This window comes from Podarcis bocagei (genome assembly GCF_964188305.1).
Source record: "Podarcis bocagei genome assembly, chromosome: 7".
NCBI classification, from domain to species: domain Eukaryota; kingdom Metazoa; phylum Chordata; class Lepidosauria; order Squamata; family Lacertidae; genus Podarcis; species Podarcis bocagei.
Window position 1 is genome coordinate 11,995,225 of NC_138132.1, and position 17,591 is coordinate 12,012,815.

Below are 17,591 nucleotides of genomic sequence, written 5' to 3' on the forward strand. Positions count from 1 at the left end.
TGTCTGCCCCGCGCGAGGGGCGCTCTGCTTCAGGGTGCACCTTGCGCTGGGCGGCAGGCTGCTATCCGCAGCGTGGGGAGCCTTGCCGGGAACTCCTGCAAGGCTCCCCACGCTGCGGATGTCTGCCTGGCGCGGGGGGCGCTCTGCTTCAGAGCGCCCCGCCCGCCGAGCGGCAGGCTGCTATCTGCAGCCTAGACATCCCTGCCGGACCTCCCGTAGGGCTGCCTAGGCTGCGGATGTGTTCCTGAAGCCTGGAGAGCGAGAGGGGTCGGTGCGCACCGACCTCTCTCGCTCTCCAGGCTTCAGCAAAAGCCTGCATTCGCCCCATAGGACGCACCCAGATTTCCCCTTCATTTTTGTGCGTCCTATAGGGCGAAAAATACGGTATATTAAATGGCCCTCAGGAGGGCAGAGCAAATATACACATACACAGAGAGATAAATATGTGGTACATAAAGATTTTGTTGCCCACAAGGAGGTTTTTGTAGGAGACAAGATAACAGACCTTCAGCTTACGAACGAGATAAAGGAGGGGAGATAGAGCAATAAATAAAGCGAGAAACTGCTGTTTAATGTGAGTAGGTGGGGATGAATTAGGGTTCTCTGACATTTTTTTTCTATTTATAATACACGGCTTAAATTCTCCTTCTATTGTTCACCCACATTCCTCTCTGCCTGCCCCCCCCCCATATCAACTCTTTCTATGTCTTTCTATCTATTTCTGCCTTGGATGCCCAGGTCTTCCCAAGGCAGGTCACAAAAAAAGGGGGAAACCATACAAGACGTCCCTGCATAATTAACAAACAGGAAAATAAAGCAACAACAAAGAGATGACAAAAAAACCAAAACCAAACCCACAGCTGACAGAGAACTTCTAAAGCTGCTTAAAAAGGTTAACAAACAACAGTGGCGTAGCGTGGGTTGTCAGCACCCGGGGCAAGGCAAGTAATTTGCGCCCCCTAACCCGTGGATTTGCGCCCCCTAACCCTAACCCCCAGATGCTGCGCCCGGTGCGGCCGGCCCCCCCTGCACCCCCCACGCTACGCTACTGACAAACAAACAGAAACCCTGGAAGAATTAGAAAGCTCTCTGCCTGGAAACAAAATAATTTCAGCATAAACAACAGGCTAGCAAAACTCCAGGAGCACAGTGTTCCAAAAAGGTGTAAAAATAGGATTTTACTCCACAGATTCTTTGGATAAAGGCCGTATATCAACAATTTATAATATTTTGGTCCAGAACCTTTCTACATTCAGCCCCCCGCCCCCCGGATGTTCATGAGTTCTAGAGCTATAAGAGAAGAAGAATTCCTTCCCTCTATTTTTCGACTTCCTCTGTTTCACGAATAATTTTTATAAACTTTCTGTCATGTGTCTATTATTGCACCCAGGTCGTAAAACCCAAACCTAATGGAAACTTGGTTTCTCTGCAATTATTGGACCGGGTGCTCATGGAAAAATTAACCCACAAACCATAAGAACAAAGAAATATTGTAATTACGACAAGTTTTATGCTGTTTGGCTCAGTTTCATTAGATATGCCTTGACAAAACATGCCAGCATCTCACAGCTATCTATGGAAAGTCACTTAAATGTGATGGACGTTTTGATTGGAGTTGCTTTCAATACAGACATGATATATTGCACTCATCTGTGGGGGTGGGAGTTGTTTATGTTGCTTATACTTGAAATTTAATAATAAAAAAGCTCTCTTTTTTTAAACCATCCTGAAGATGCACCCCAACCAAAAATACATTATGCACAATTTGAGAGAGCCTTCGGAGACTTAGGATGTACACACGATACCTTTAAAGTACATTCAAAGCACATTATTTCCCTCACAGATTTCTGAACATTATGGTTTGCTAAGGGTTGCTGGGAATTCTAACTCTGTGAGGGGGGAAACTACATTGTCCAGAATTCTTTGAGGGAATGAACGTCCTTTGAATGTGCTTTAAATGAATAGTGCATACACGGCCTGGAATATGCCTCTCTCCTTTGGTAGAATACTGGTTTTTCAGAATATCCACTTTCATGGAAGTTTTTCCACATTGATCCGTCTGCTGAAGAAACTTTGCACTATTGAGGATTCTGTGACCCATTCTGAGGCCCAAGACATTCTGCTACCTGAGACAAAATATAAAATGGTGCACCCCCTCGTTCCCCCATACAACTCTTAAGAGTGCAGGAACCCCATCCTTTTCTTTTCTTTTTTCACATCTGACTACTCTAACAACCACCCAGCGAAGTAGGTCAAACTGAAAGAAAGCCCCAAACTGCCCAGTGAGCTTCATGGCAAAGTATAGATTTGAACTCAGGTTCCCATCTGACAAGAAGCAGCTGTATGTGGAAGGTGACTGTTATGTACTGAAGTTCTCACCCTGGGCCAGCAGGGGGATACTGTAGATAGTTTTCACTCAGGTCCACATATGCAAATAAGGAATTGAAAGTTACGTTCAGTAATTGGATAGTTACAGAAAGTTGTTACTGTTGCGTTGTAGTGGAGCTCTACATAAGCAGGCTGGCTGAACCCTTCAGTTCAGTTCTGTTTTGGCCTGTGAATAAACAAGAGCTGTTTGAAGAATCGCTGTGTCATCTGATATGTTCACCCTCAACTTAACAGTGACACTATTAGAAAGGGAAATGGTGCTGAGGAAACTGGGGAAGAGGGGAGGCAAACCTGTAGGGAACAAAAAAAGGGGGGTTCTGGGATCTGTTTTTTTTAAAAAAAGAATAATTGTTTTAAAAATAATTTTAAGTTAATCTGAGTGTATCTGCACCCACACCCACACAAACACACATTTATGTCCCACCTTTTCTCCAAAGAGATCACTGTGGCTTACACACTTCTCCCCCAGTCCCCCCCCCAGTTTGTGCTCACAACAACCCTGTGAGGTAGGTCAGGCTGGGAGACGGTGACTGGCCCAAAGTCACACAGTGGGATTCAGGGCTGGGTGGGAATTTGAACCCTGGTCTCCCAGGTCCTAGTTCAGTAGTCCCGCACTCGAACCTCTACTCCACACTGATATACATATATTTCATACTCACACATACAGTGGTGCCTCGCAAGACGAAAAGAATCCGTTCTGTGATTCTCTTCGTCTAGCGGTTTTTTCGTCTTGCGAAGCAAGCCCATTGAAGGATTAGCGGATTAGCGCTATTAGCGCTATTAGCGCTATTAGCGGCTTTTAGCGGCTTATCTGCTGATCGGATCAGCTGATAAGCGGCTTAGCGGCTTAGAAAAAGGGGGGGAGGAAAAAAACCCAGCAGGAACTCGCAAAACATTGTCGTCTTGCGAAGCAAGCCCATAGGAAATTCGTTTTGCGAAGCACCTCCAAAACGGAAAACTCTTTCGTCTAGTGAGTTTTCCGTCTTGCGAGGCATTCGTCTTGCGGGGCACCACTGTACATATACACACGCACACACATATTTAAATAGTTAATCTAACCAATTAATCAGCCTGCTTCCCTAGGCTGATCTGGCTTCACACAGAGCTTGCATGCAGGTAGGGCTGCCAAAAGACCAGGTTTTCCCGGACACATCCGGGAATCGGGCTGCAAAATGGCACCCGGGAGGATTTCTGCTGAATTGGCAAAAAATGTCCAGGAAAACCCTGACGTATGGCAAGTAGGGTGATTTTTCTTTATGGCAACCCTTCATGCAGAGGGAGATTAGTTAATGGGGGACAGTAAAACTTGTCTGCCATTACTGATCTTGTCCCTGAGGAACCCCCAGTATGAACCCAGGGATTTCCCCAAACTCCATTTGAGAAAACCACTGGGGTGGAGCGTCTTATTACCTAAACTGTGCCCACGAAACAAGACAAGGCATAAATCTGGGAGTCTGCTCTTTATGGGTGCCCATAGAGCACATAATTCAGACACAAGCTAGAGGGCATCTTATTTGTGGCTATAGCTGTGCTGTTGTGACCAGCTTGGGGCTTCAGCACTCGGTCATCGTGTTTGTGAGATAATCCTCATGTGTGCCCAGAACCGTTTTTCAGAGACATAGAGGCAGCATGATAGAAGAATTGCTGCCTGCGGATGCACAAATTCATTTTCCTCCCGGTCCCACTGCGATCCCCGGTCAAAGGAGCTTCAAATATCTCTTCCCTTACTTTCTATAATTCATTCTGCTTCTAGACACAGCACAGCAAGACACGGAAGCTCTGCTCAAGTCTTCCTCTGTTGGAAACCCTACCAAATTCCTTTTTGGCTTTACAAATGCCACACAATATATTGCTCACAAGCTTTCGAACCAACTTTCATAACCATGAGGCAAATGTGGGGAACCTGTGGGGAACGTCCTGAAGTAGCTGGACTACAATTCCCATCAGCTCCAGCAAGCATGGTCAGGGGTGATGGGAGTTGTAGTCCAACAGCGTCCAAAGGGCTTAGGTTCTCCATCTGTGGGCTAGAGACTAGAACTGGGCGATATAGTGATATATCATCCAAAACCGGTTTTAAGTCCATATTGTGATATCGGTTTCATAATTTTTGACCTGGCAATAGATTGTGAATCATGGTGTGTGTGTGTGTGTGTGTGTGTGTGTGTGTGTGCTATGCAAAAATCATAAAGCGAGAAAAACCTTGAAGCTTGCCAATGCCTCTATGTAAAAGGTAAAGGTACCCCTGCCCGTACAGGCCAGTCGTGTCCGACTCTGGGGTTGCGCGCCCATCTCGCTTAAGAGGCCGGGAGCCAGCGCTGTCCGGAGACACTTCCAGGTCACGTGGCCAGCGTGACGAAGCTGCTCTGGCGAGCCAGCACCAGCGCAGCACACAGAAATGCCGTTTACCCTCCCGCTATAAAGCGGTACCTATTTATCTACTTGCACTTAGGGGTGCTTTCGAACTGCTAGGTGGGCAGGAGCTGGGACCAAAAGACGGGAGCTCACCCCGCCGCGGGGATTCGAACCGCCGAACCTTCCGATCGGCAAGTCCTAGGCGCTGAGGTTTTGCCCACAGCGCCACCCGCGTCCCTACGTGTAGCTCTATCCTTATTTCAGATATTGTGATATATCGGTATACAATGGAACCTCAGTTGTCGAACACTTCGGAAGTCGAAAGTTTTGGCTTTCGAACACCAATAACCCAGAATTGGATGCTTCCGTTTTCAAACGTGCCTCGGAAGTCAAACGGCTTCCGAGGTGCATTTCTCCATTTTCTCAATTGCAATTGGCGACTGTCAATTGCGCCTCAGTTGCCAAACGTTTCGGAGGTCAAACGGTCCTCTGGAACGGATTACGTTTGACAACCGAGGTTCCACTGTATCGTGATGTTTAGCCGGTGATATATCACAATGTCGAAAACCACCTATCGCTCAGCCCTACTAGAGACCTAATCTTTTTAAAAGAAAAAAATCCAAAGTAAAAATATCTAAAAACTTATTTATGAAATTGCAACTTTTGTACAGTCCTAGCCACCCTGACTGGTGTATTTACACTGGGGGGGCAGGCTATGAATGCTCCAGTTAATCCATAGGTAAAGGTAAAGGGACCCCTGACCGTTAGGTCCAGTCATGGACGACTCTGGGGTTAAGGCGCTCATCTCGCTTTACTGGCCGAGGGAACCAGGGTTGTCCGCAGACAGCTTCCGGGTCATGTGGCCAGCATGACTAAGCCGCTTCTGGTGAACCACAGCAGTGCACGGAAACACCGTTTACCTTCCCGCCGGAGCGGTACCTATTTATCTACTTGCACTTTGACGTGCTTTCGAACTGCTAGGTTGGAAGGAACAGGGACAGAGCAACAGGAGCTCACCCCGTCGAGAGGATTCAAACCACCGACCTTCTGATCAGCAAGCCCTAGGTTCTGTGGTTTAGACCACAGCGCCACCCACGTCCCAAGCAGGGAACCAGGCAAAGGGCCTTCTTGGTAGTGGCGCCCGCCCTGTGGAACGCCCTCCCACCAGATGTCAAAGAGAACAACAACTACCAGACTTTTAGAAGACACCTGAAGGCAGCCCTGTTTACGGGAGCTTTTAATGTTTGATGCATTACTGTATTTTAATATTTTGTTGGAAGCCACCCAGAGTGGCTGGGGAAGCCCAGCAAGATGGGCGGAGTAATAATAATAATAATAATAATAATAATTATTATTATTATTATTATTATTATTATTATTATTATTAATGCTGGGCGGGGAGGACAGCCACCTGTCATCACCCTCTCTCTGGCTCTGTCTATCGCTCAGTCGATTTGCCAGTTGCATCGCTAGAATGCAGCGCAACACCACCCAAGAGATCTCCATGAGCATTTCAATTTCAAATATTCTTTCTACTTTTAGTGAAGTATTTGTATTTATTTACTTGGTTTACAGGGGGGGGCTGCTGCCCAACTATGCCCATGCACCAAGGAGAAGGTTCAAGTACCCTTTACCTATATCACACTTGGGGGGGCAGGAAGTAAGTGATGTGCATAAAAAGCATGGGTGGGGTTATACTGTTACGGGGAACTGGACTGAGCCCCTGGAACATTGCCAATTCCTTATGCTACTCAGCGGAGGGATCGTTTCACCCCAGTGGAGAAAAAGAGACCCTGAACCTGGCTCGTTTCCTCCGTCAAATGTTCGGAGGTATGTTGCATTACAGCGGTTCTTAGCAGGAAGTCCCCGATTAGCTGTGGGCAAAGCCCTGGTAAGAGTTTAATGGGATCAAAGGCCTCCTGCGCTCCCAGCTGCAATCCTAGCAAGGAGAAGGCTGCAGAGATAATCAGCTTACGGAGATGCTGGTAGTGGCTTCGTCCCCTTGCGCAGATTCATTCCCTAGACCTGTGGCCTTTACCCTTCCCAGACCCAACAAGCATCTTTAACCTTCACCCTGCAACGTAGGGGCTTTACTTATGTACAGGCTCAACAGACAGATCATTGAACTCAGCATGCGTATATCTACATATAATTGTTTATAAAGATTTCCCAGTCCTAGGAGTTCAGCTATCAAGGGACAACCGAGACCACTTTGCTCATGCTGCTCTCCTCAGCTCCTGCACTTACAGAAGGGCTGAAGTCTTGCAAATGATCAAAGCAGACTAACTCCTGTAAAACATGCTTTCCTTGAAGACATCACCTCACCCTTTACCACTTCAGTTTGGAAACGGGGGGTTCACAAGCTACAGAAGCTGCCTTATATTAAGTCAGATAAAGTGTTGGCAGCCATCTGTCTTGAGAGACAATGGAGGAGGAGGAGGAGGAGGAGGAGGAGGAGAGGAGGAGGAGGAGGAGGAGGAGGAGGAGTTTGGATTTGATATCCCGCTTTATCACTACCCTAAGAAGTCTCAAAGCGGCTAACAATCTCCTTTCCCTTCCTCCCCCACAGCAAACACTCTGTGAGGTGAGTGGGGCTGAGAGACTTCAGAGAAGTGTGACTGGCCCAAGGTCACCCAGCAGCTGTATGTGGAGGAGCGGAGACGCGAACCCGGTTCCCCAGATTACGAGACTACCGCTCTTAACCACTACACCACACTGGCCTCCGGGGGTGAAATTGAACCTCTGCGTTAGCAATGCCAAAGTGACCTCCTCGGGGTGCAAGCTTGGACCGTGTGCATGGAGGTCCGGGGTTGCCCACATGACAAGACCCCCCCCCCTCTCAGCCTCACTGAAGTGGAGTTGCGGAAGGAGGTGTACAAGGTGCCATCCAACCGTCTTAGGGACTAAGGGTTTATTCCTTGGGCATTTATTCTCCTGAAGATATCCTGCAAGGCAGCAGAGGTTTAGGACCAGCTTTCCTTCTCCTGGCGTGAACCTGGGCCTGGAAAGAACAGGGCAAAAGACAAGTGTGGGTAAGGCACTTCCATTCCAACTGAGACACAGGTATGCCACCTCAATGTCAATGAAACTCCTGTTGTAAACAACAGCGGTTTCTACCCAGTCACTGGATCAGGGAGCCTGAAAACCAAATCCTTGAGGTCAGCACTGCATATACAACGTGGGCCTAGGCTACCTGAAAGATCATATCTCCTTTTATGAACCTGCCCTGGTGCTAAGATGCCCAGATGAGCACCTCCTCTCGGTCCCATCAACATCAGAAGCCCGGTTGGTGATGATATGAGAAGGAGCCTTTTCGGTGGCTGTTCCCATATTGCGGCATTCGCTCCCAAGAGAGGCTAGACTGGCTCCCTCTTTGTTATCCTTCCTGTTCAGGCAGACCTTTGGAAACTAAGGATCAGGGCTGCTCTAGAGGCAAGCTGGATTTCAATTGCTGGTTCTAAATGCGCTCTGATGTGTTTTAACTTTTGTTTCTAACCAGTTTGCATTTTTCTAATTTATATATGCATTTTTAAATGTTGTAAGCCGCCTGGAATCCCAGCTCGGAAGAAAGGCAAGACATAAATATATTACACAAATGAATGAATGAAGCACTCTAGCCTAGTAGCCACATGCATGCAAGCTCACAGAGGAGGGACAGAGCATTCCTATCGACTGATATGTTGGGCACAGAGGACAAAGTGGCAAAAGCAGGGAAAATTTGAAAGTGCAGATGTGCTTTGACTGTGGCCAGTTTGCAGTGAGAGGCCATTCTGCACATGCTCTGAAGCTCTCTCTTTAAAAAATATTCCAGTCCAAGCACGGATGCCTGGTATTACAAAACTAGCCCTGTTGCAAGTCAAGTTGGCACCCTAAAAATGCCAGTACTGGAGAAATGCAATCTGATTTCCTCTGCCACAGATACAGTATTTGAAAAGGAAACCCAGAGCTCTCTATGACAACTCCCTTCTCCGGGAGCTTCGCAGCATCAAGGCGGCAGCACCCATCAATTCCACTACATCCAGCCACTGCCCCCGAGGGGGAAAAAATGTTAGAAACCAAGAAATCACACGCAAGTCTTCAAGCAAGCATCAACGCATGATCTGCTCCAGTCTGCATGCCCAGCTCAATATGTCATCTGAGCACAATCCTGTTCTACAGTCTGCATCTTGGCAAATCAAGCAGGAAGAACTATCCCAAAATGACCAGCCGGCCCTCTCGTTTTCCATGATATACCGCAAGCCACCACTGCAGGAAGTAAACATGTCCCTTAAACCCTCCACTATTTCCAGTCCACCGTCTCATAGCTAATGGGGGGGGGGGAGAGACATGAAGTTTGACAGGGATTTCACCTCCCTAGTGATAAAGAACTTACTTTCTTTCCCTTCCTTCCGTTATATTTTATTATGTTTCAACATTTTTAGCATATACAGCCAAAACACAATTTCATCTTTTCTTTTATTTTTGTTGACTTCCCACCCCTTTTCCCATGGCGTTGTTGTTTCTCCCCTTCTGCTGCACCCTGTTTATCCAATCATAACCACGATTTTATAGAAAGAAAATACTTTCCGTGCCCTTCCGTTCTGTATTTTCTGTGCTGGAGTTCAGCAGCATACATTATATTCATTATATTACTTGCTTATTTACTTATTGCATTTTTATCTCACACTTTTCTTCAAGGAAGCTCAAAGTGGCATACATGGTACTCCCCTTTAGTTAATTAATTAACTGATTGCTTAATCAATCAATGGATGGATGGATGGGCCTTTTGCTGACCAAACTACCAGGAAGGTCAGTTCAACTGTATGTTAAATATCTAATGGAGGATAAAATCCCAACAGTTATCACTGGCAGAGGTGTTGCTTACTATCTGTAGCAGTGAGAAGAAGTAAGCAAATCCATGCCTGAACCTGGAAGAACAATCTTCAGGGCCTCACTCAACATTATTGAAGCTTTATACAGTGGTACCTCGGGTTAAGAACTTAATTCGTTCTGGAGGTCCGTTCTTAACCTGAAACTGTTCTTAACCTGAGGTACCACTTTAGCTAATGGGGCCTCCCGCTGCCGCCACACGATTTCTGTTCTCATCCTGAAGCAAAGTTCTTAACCCAAGGTACTATTTCTGGGTTAGCGGAGTCTGTAACCTGCAGCGTCTGTAACCCCAGGTACCACTGTACAACTGTTTTCAACCTGCTGTGAGATTTCCCTTGCACAGCATGCTTTTTAAATAAATTGATGGATTGTTCTGTTCAGCATCAGAGATCTTCCACCAGTGGCTCAGGACCCACAGGGAGGAAGTGAAGCCATCCCAGATGGGTCACGACAATGCTGATGCTGCCATGTTGGACTCCAAGCTAAGGCTGACCAAACCAAAGGAGCATTTCATACAGTTTCTGGGCTAGAGCGTCTTCTTCAGACAAGGCATTCATTTTCATGATGGGTCAAGTGATAGTCAAGAGCCTTTTTTCCCAATAAGAACAGCATTTCTGACCAGCCACGTGGGCCACCTTCCTAGAGCTCCGTCTTTAGTGAGGAAGCTTTTCAGTGGAACAAGGGACACTCTGCTTGCTTTCCAGTCTGTCTCGATGGCTTTCTAGACTTCTCCCAGAATGGAAGGACTTTGGAGATTGTAATGCCAAAATGTCTCCTTCTGCAGGTAGCTTGGTTGCCCAGCAGCTGACATCATGGCAGTAACAAGGGGACCCAGGAAGTGACGGCAGAAGTCTGGCTACAGGATATGAGAGTTTACAGACCCTCCAAGTGCCCCTATTTTCCAGGGACGGACCCGGATTTACAGAAGCCATCCGGTTTTCCGATTTGATCCCAGAACGTCCCGCTTTTCTTTAGGACATCCCTATTTTCATCAGAGAAATGTTGGAGGGCATGGAGTTATGCAACCTCCAGGCCAAGGAGATACAACCTGTAGAAGACATCTGAAGGCAGTCCAACAACAACAACAGAACAGGATGTCCCTATTTTCATCAGAGAAATGTTGGAGGGTAGAAAAAGCAGGGATAAAAACATCAGCCTCACTCCACTTCCTGCAGTAGGGTTGGAATCAGGGGGAAGTTAATTTCTTGCTGGTTTTCATTTAGTACTAATGCTAAGATACCACTGTGTCCATTGCTCTGTGAATTGCCATTTCAAGATTCAATAATATGCCTCATTAGCATATTATAGTAAGTATAGATCAAAAGAGAATGTGGGAAAGCGGGTCCCACATTGCAGGTTAGGAATCAGAGGTGGGCTTCCAGTCTGGAGAAGCTGAAGATCACCGCTCTAGATTTTCCACTTGTTAAGTCTGAATTTTTTATCAGTGCATAGAAATGTTACATTTCTGAACTCCTACTCAGCCTTCCCCAGCTTCTGGGAGTTTTGGGCTACAACCTTCAGCTACGCCGGCAGGGAACGATGGGAGTTCTGGTCCAAAATCTTTGGAAGACACCAGGTTGGGGAAAACGTATCTTATGTCTTTTGAACTGTTAAGGCTTATTATGAACAATCTGATGTTTTGCTTTAGGTGGTTTTTTTTTGGGGGGGGGTGATAGGGATTTCCCCATCATTTAGGGAAGCAATTGCTACCTGCAGCCTGAGAAGTGGTACAGTCCTCTCCCATTCAAGGACTCTACCACCTCATTCCCAACACATTTTACTGCATGTATAGAAGAAAAGGAGTTGGGCTTATTCTCATTAGGGCAAAACTAGAGTACAACTGCATGCCTCAAACTCTTTCAAGTTAAGGGGAACATTCCTCTCTAGAACCATCAATGTACTTGACGACAGCAGGCAGATAAGTCTGTGCCCCAAGCAACTTACAGTCTAAACGTTGGCTGTCGGAGACAAAACAAAAGGAGAAGGACAAGAATAACAAGGGATAAATAGAGCCCCATGCAGATGTCAGTGCTGGGACTTTGGTATTTTTGCAATGGGGGCTGAGGAGGTGGTCGAGAAAGAAATGGACACCGCGTAGCGTTCCAGGGAGATGTTCTGGGTCGTTTTCCCAGCACAGCGCACATGTTGATCTCCTATTGTGGTGGGCCCTAAAATCGCCACCAGTGTCCAAAGTCACAAGCATCCCTGTGCCCACCAGCTGTGCCTGCTGAACACGACCCATCAAGCTGAATTGCAGCCCCCATCCCTGATTTATTGCAGCCGCAAAATGCTCAACAACACTGCCCCATCTTTGCCATCTCGGGCAAAGCAAAGCAGAGATGTTTCTCCGCTGCTGGTGAACTGTAGAGTCACAAAACCCGCAGGCCCAGCCTAGACCCACAGAGAAGATTGGGGAATGCTGTGGCCTCGCAGATGGCATTGGCCATGACGGCTGGGATGATGGGAGTTGTAGTCCAGCAGCATCTCTGGAGGGCCAGACTTTCTACACTCCAGTCCTACACTGGGGGAAAGACTTATCTCCATTAAGAATTCCAACTCTTGAACCATGGTCACACCAAACATTTTAACCACCGTGATACCACTTTAAACAGTTTTGGCTCCCCCTCCCAATGAATTCTGGGAGCTGTAGTTTGTTAAGGGTGCTGAGAGTTGTCAGGAGACCGCACTACCCCGCTAACAGAGCTACAATCCCCAGAATTCCCTGGGAAGAGGGAATGGTCATTATTCCACTCTGGGACCTGCAGTTCCCAGAATTCTTTGGGGGAAGCCACGACAGTTTATAGTGCTTCAAATGGAGCATGTGAATGCAGTCATGGAGACAAGCCAGGCCACGAAACATGCACATTTCCTAAGCAGGCGCCACAACAGACTGCAAGCAAACAGCCAAGTTGTTGCTGAGGACCCAGAGCTCAACGCTGGCACCCTCCAGCCTCAGATGCTTGATACTTCCCATCCCTTCTTCCCCAGGAAAAACTCCCCCTGAATAAAACAGCTCCTTTTCTTTCCAGCAAACTGAGCAAGGAAAGCTTGGATAAGGAAATAAGACCTTTTTGATCTCCCTGGCACCCAGAAACGCCACTGTCCTTTCCCTTTCCCTTTCTGTGTAGCACCCGAGCCACACAGAGAGACGTTAAACACAGAGAGAGACACAAACCCGTGCACCTCCCTGGCCCCCCACCCCATTTCCTCCCCCCCCCCACCACACTCCACCAAAGCCCCAGGAAGGCTGCGACACCCAGGCCTCGGCAAATCTGCTGTGGCTGTCACAGCAATTGGGTCCCTGTCTGGGATCCGTTTCCGTCTCTTGCCACGGAGCTTGGTGAAGCTGCCAGGGGGATGGGGAGATGCTAACTGGGGCTGGCAGGGGCAGAGCTCTACCCCTCTCCTCACCAACCGCCACCCGCGGCCTCAACAGCTGCTCGGCAAGGCTGCTGCGCACCCAAGACAGAAAGGGGCAGGGAGGAAACGGGGTGGAAATAGGGCACAGGGGTTCCAAAATTCCCAGCTGGTCAGGAGAGGAGAAGGAGGTGGGCACTGGAGAGAAGGAAAAGAGGGAAGCAAGTGGGCACAGGGCACCGTGTGGAAGCCGCATGATATCCGAATAAGAAAGCCTCCTCGGTTGACTTTTAGGGCCCACCATGGTGGGCGCCAACTAAGGCGTAAACAATTTGCTGCTCTTCCCGCCAACCTCCACCAAATAAATTTGCTACCTGAGTTGGGCCGCTTCACCCTGCTAAGCAATGGTAGAGCCGGCTCCTAATGGAAAGCAAAGGGTGTTGGGTGTGAGATTCAAAGGAAGGGATTCAGGCGAGCGAGAGAGGTCACATCATCACACACACAGAGAGAGAGGCAAGGGTTACATCCAAGGAGCAAACAAGGAGGATGGAAGTATGTTGGGGGGAGAGCAAAGGGTACCACAGGAGGAGGAGATAGTGGCTTGCCTAGGGGCAGATTGGGAGAATGGAGGCAGGCTGGGATGACAACAAAGAACCAACCAAGCAAGTTGGGTTAGGAGCAAGGAGGTGGATCCTGGATAAAGGAAACACGGCCATGGATGGAGGAGGAAGCAGGGAGCTTATGCAGGAGGTTGCAATAGCAGGAATGCAAGGTAACTGATGGCAGGAGAGGTCACAGGGGGTGCTTCATAATGGTTCGGTTTGGGGAGAGGTGTAGGTGGGAGACTGGGAAGAAAGGGGGTCCCTATTAGGATGGACAGAGGAAGAGAAGGTTCCCAACTGTACCTACAGCAGTTGTGCAAGAGAGAGAATTTCAGCTCGCAGAAAAGTTGCTGAATTTCCCTCTTCCACACAGTCGTTAATGATGCCCCATCCTTGGTCATTGCTGCTTCCAGACATGTAGGTGGGTTTGTAAGGAACAATGCAAGAATATCCCTGCAGGATCAGGCATCCTGTCCTCCCCGTGGCCAACCAGGTGTCCCAGTAGGAAGCCTGCATTAAGAGACCCAATGTGGGGTCAGTGTGGGATGGGAGCTTGAGGGTGGGACCATAACTCATTGCTCTACAGGAACAAGGTCCAGGGGTTCAATCCCCTGCATCTCTAGTTAGAAAGGGATCAGGCAGCCCACGGTGGGAAAGACCTCTGCCTGAGATGCAAGAGTGCGACTGCCAGTCTGAGCAGGCAGCACTGGGTTATGTGAACAAATAGTCTGGCTGATGGCAGGCCGCTTCCTAAGTCTCAAAAGCCTTCCTCTGTTCTGCATGGGGAAGATTCGGAGAAGAAGGTGGGGTTGTGGGAGTCTGGGGAGGGGGAGCTGGAGATACCAGGGAGAATATCCGGTGTTATGGAACGGGGGGGGGGAGGGGGTTGAACCCGAGAGTTGCCCAAGCAGGTGTCCTGGGCAGAAAGATTGGGACTGTGGCGAAGAGGCTTGAGAGGATGCAAAAGAAGACGTCAGAAGATGGAGAGACCTCAGGAGACCTTCTGAAGGAGGAAGGAAACAAAGAGTGAACGGCATTGTGGGATGAAGGAGCTGGAAACAGAGCAGGGAATGTCTGTGGGCCTAAAGTATAACTTGAGAAGAATGGACCTTGAAATTATAGCAACAGAGGCCTACCTTCCAGGGCTGTTGTGAGGATTACCAGAGCAATGCATGGTGGGCGAAGCTGGGAAGCTTCTGATGGTTCTGTTCTGACACACAGACAGAGATTTGCAGAAGAGCCAGGAAAGGGGACAGAACGAGAGAAGTGTTTCTTAAAAATTATACAGGGAGTGAAGGAGACTTGTGCAGGCATGCAGACTTTGTGCAGCCCGTGGCAACTAAGAATGGCCTAGAGGCAACGGAGCCTTTGTATCCTGAAACAGAGTTGGCCCTTTCTTTCTTTCCGCCCCTTAGACCACCAATATGCCACAAAAGACTGGTGTAGCAGCCAGTTGTGAGCAAGTACACTAATGAATACACACACAATGTGGGCTAGAAACTTGTGCAGGCTTAAACCCATCTCCGACACATGTATTCCTAAGCTATCCCCAGATCTCTGCTCTCCAACTGAGGGTCTGTCGGCCTTGCCTACAGGGCTGGAAAAGCCCCTGGATTTGTCCGATGCCACCCACCTGCACCATCCCCTCCATTAACAAGGAGAAGGGAGGGCTCTGGCCTCAGCTGATGGGCCTGGCTAACAGAAACAACCTAGGCCAACTGGGAGACCAAGAGAGCTCTCTGGCCTAGATTGAGGGAGCCAGAAAGCCTAGGAAGGCGAGGGAGAGGCAGTGGGGAGGGGGAAGCCCTGGGGTGTTCGGCTGCTGTAAATAAGTCTTTTTCTAAAGCAGCAGTGAGCGTGCGGCTCAAATGTAATAATTCATTGGGGGGGTTTTTGGTGGGGAGATGGGATGCGAGGCGAGATTAGGAGAGGAAAGACATGATCTATTGCAAGCGGTGGATGGTGCAGGAGGGTGGGCAGATGGGAAGATAAACTGCATCTTCGTGTGGCATCTCCCCACCCTCTCCACGACCCCCACCCACTCACCCCAAAAACCCATTTCACCCAGTTCCGCCACCTTCTAGGGCGTACGTCTCCATCGAGCCACCCAACCACTCAGCCCAAACACAGCAATCTGAAAGGCAACCCACCCACCCTCCAGCCTCAAATCCAAACACCCCCTTCTGATCCCTGCCCCCCAAGACCCACCAATTCCCCCCCATCACCCTCACATATGCCTGTAGGGCCCTTGGACGGAGGCCACATCCGAGGGAGCGAGGAAAGGGGGACAACAAACACAGAGGCACCCTCTTTTGCCCCACATCCCCCCCCGAAGAAATGTAAGAGCGAAGTGCTCCCCACTTACGGAATCCGTGAACTGCGCCCCCCGGCCTCTGTCTCCTTGCAGCTCCCCCTCTTCGAGAGGGGGGAGGCCCACTTCCCTCTGTGGTCTTCCTTGGGGAGAGGCCGTTCTCCCCCACCCCTTTCTTTAATTTATATATATGTATATTTCTCTGGAAAATAAAAGCGTAGACTCTCCAGATCTCGGCTCCCTCAGAATCTCCCTTCCACGGAGTATCCTTGGAGAACTCTCAGATCACCTCTCCATCCAGAAAACAGCCCCAGTACCGCAAGGCTCAAGAGAAGAAAATGGTTGGGGGGGGAAGAGAGTGAGACAAGAGGGGTCCTTTGCTCCCAGGGGGCCTGCCCCCCCCAGCCCCTTGCAGCCAAACCGTGGTGCACAGCAAGTTCAGGGTCGTGTGGGGTTGTTGGAGGAAGGGGGGGCTAATCAGATGTCTCAGGAGTCAAAGCCTCGCAGGCCCCCTCCTGTCCAGGGGGGGAGAACTGCCCATAAAATAGGAAACTCCCCATGTCCGTCTCTCCAGGATGCAGCACCCCCCTTTTCGGGGGGTGGGGGGGTAGGACCCCCTTCCCGGCCCCCCTCCTCTGTAATCGAACGCTGTCTTCTGGCTCACCCCCCCAATTCCGGATTCTGGGAGCAAACGTCGAGCCTCCTTCTGCAAATTGGGTGGGAGAGACGCAGCGCCCCCCCCCCCCTTCTCTCTCTCTCTCTTTCTACGATTCTTCAATCATTCGGCGGCGGCGGCAAGCGAAGTGGAGGGGCGAAGATCCGCGGTCCACGTCTGGATGGTCCTCTTGAGTGGTGGTGATGGGGAGGAACGAGATCTCTCCGGTTGGCCCCCTCCTCCCCCCCCCCGTTACCACCCACCCCCCAAAGCCAGGCGGGGGAGGCCAGAGGCTGCGATCTGTTGGCTGCCAAAGCCGCAGCAGCCGAAACGCTCCTTCCTTCTTCTTCCGCCCTCCCGTTATCCTGCTACACCCCCGTGGAGAGAGGGGGTGGGCGATGCGCGGAAGCGGAGGTGGCTAGGCTGGGGGGGGTGTCCCTTTGGGGGTGTCGAGGCTGGGAGGGGCGTTGGCCGGCGGCAGCACTGCCTTTTTCTCTCCCTCTCATCAAGCTCCCACTGCTGGGAGGGGGTGGTTGACTTGGGGAGGGGAGCGCGGCGTCGGCGTCGGAGGAGGGAGAGGAGAGAGGCGCATTGGCATGCGCTGCATCGCTTCGCCGGCGCGCACAGAATCTTGATGAGGCTCGCTGCAATCCGGACTCACTCCGGCGGCCCGCGAGGAGCGGGATTGCGCGCGCGCATCTGTGAACCTAAGCTTCGATGTGTACCCAGACACCTGTTCCCCCCCCCCACCACACACACACCGACGCACAGCTTTAGGAGGTAAGGATTGCACATAGCAAGAGTGCCTCTGAGCATGTGCAAACTGCCTCTCCTTTTACCACCGCCTTCCATCATCATCTTTTTTTTTTTTTACTAGGTTGGGAGTTACCGGCACTAAACAACTATGTTTAGAAACCAAATAAGGTTGCGAGGTTTTTTTAATGGATAGCGTTTATCGTTTTAGTTTGGATTCCTCGCGCCAAAGATTGTGTAAAGTCACGCGCAAGTCACATTCTGGTCCGCCATCTTGGTTCAAAATGGCAGCTGGCACCCAACG

The 17,591-nt window shown here is 49.6% G+C and overlaps 1 protein-coding gene across 2 annotated transcripts in view; it reads right to left on the bottom strand.

The window, feature by feature from the left end:
- GRIK5 (glutamate ionotropic receptor kainate type subunit 5) overlaps nt 1-17,117 on the bottom strand; it is a 109,036-nt gene extending 91,919 nt beyond the window's left edge. The window contains exon 1 of one of the 2 annotated variants that reach the window (XM_081200207.1): nt 15,934-17,117. The gene's annotated coding sequence lies outside the window, so the exon portion shown is untranslated. The remainder of the gene's footprint in view (nt 1-15,933) is intronic. The other variant, XM_081200206.1, reaches the window with a different exon arrangement.
- Between the last annotated feature and the right edge of the window lie 474 nt (nt 17,118-17,591).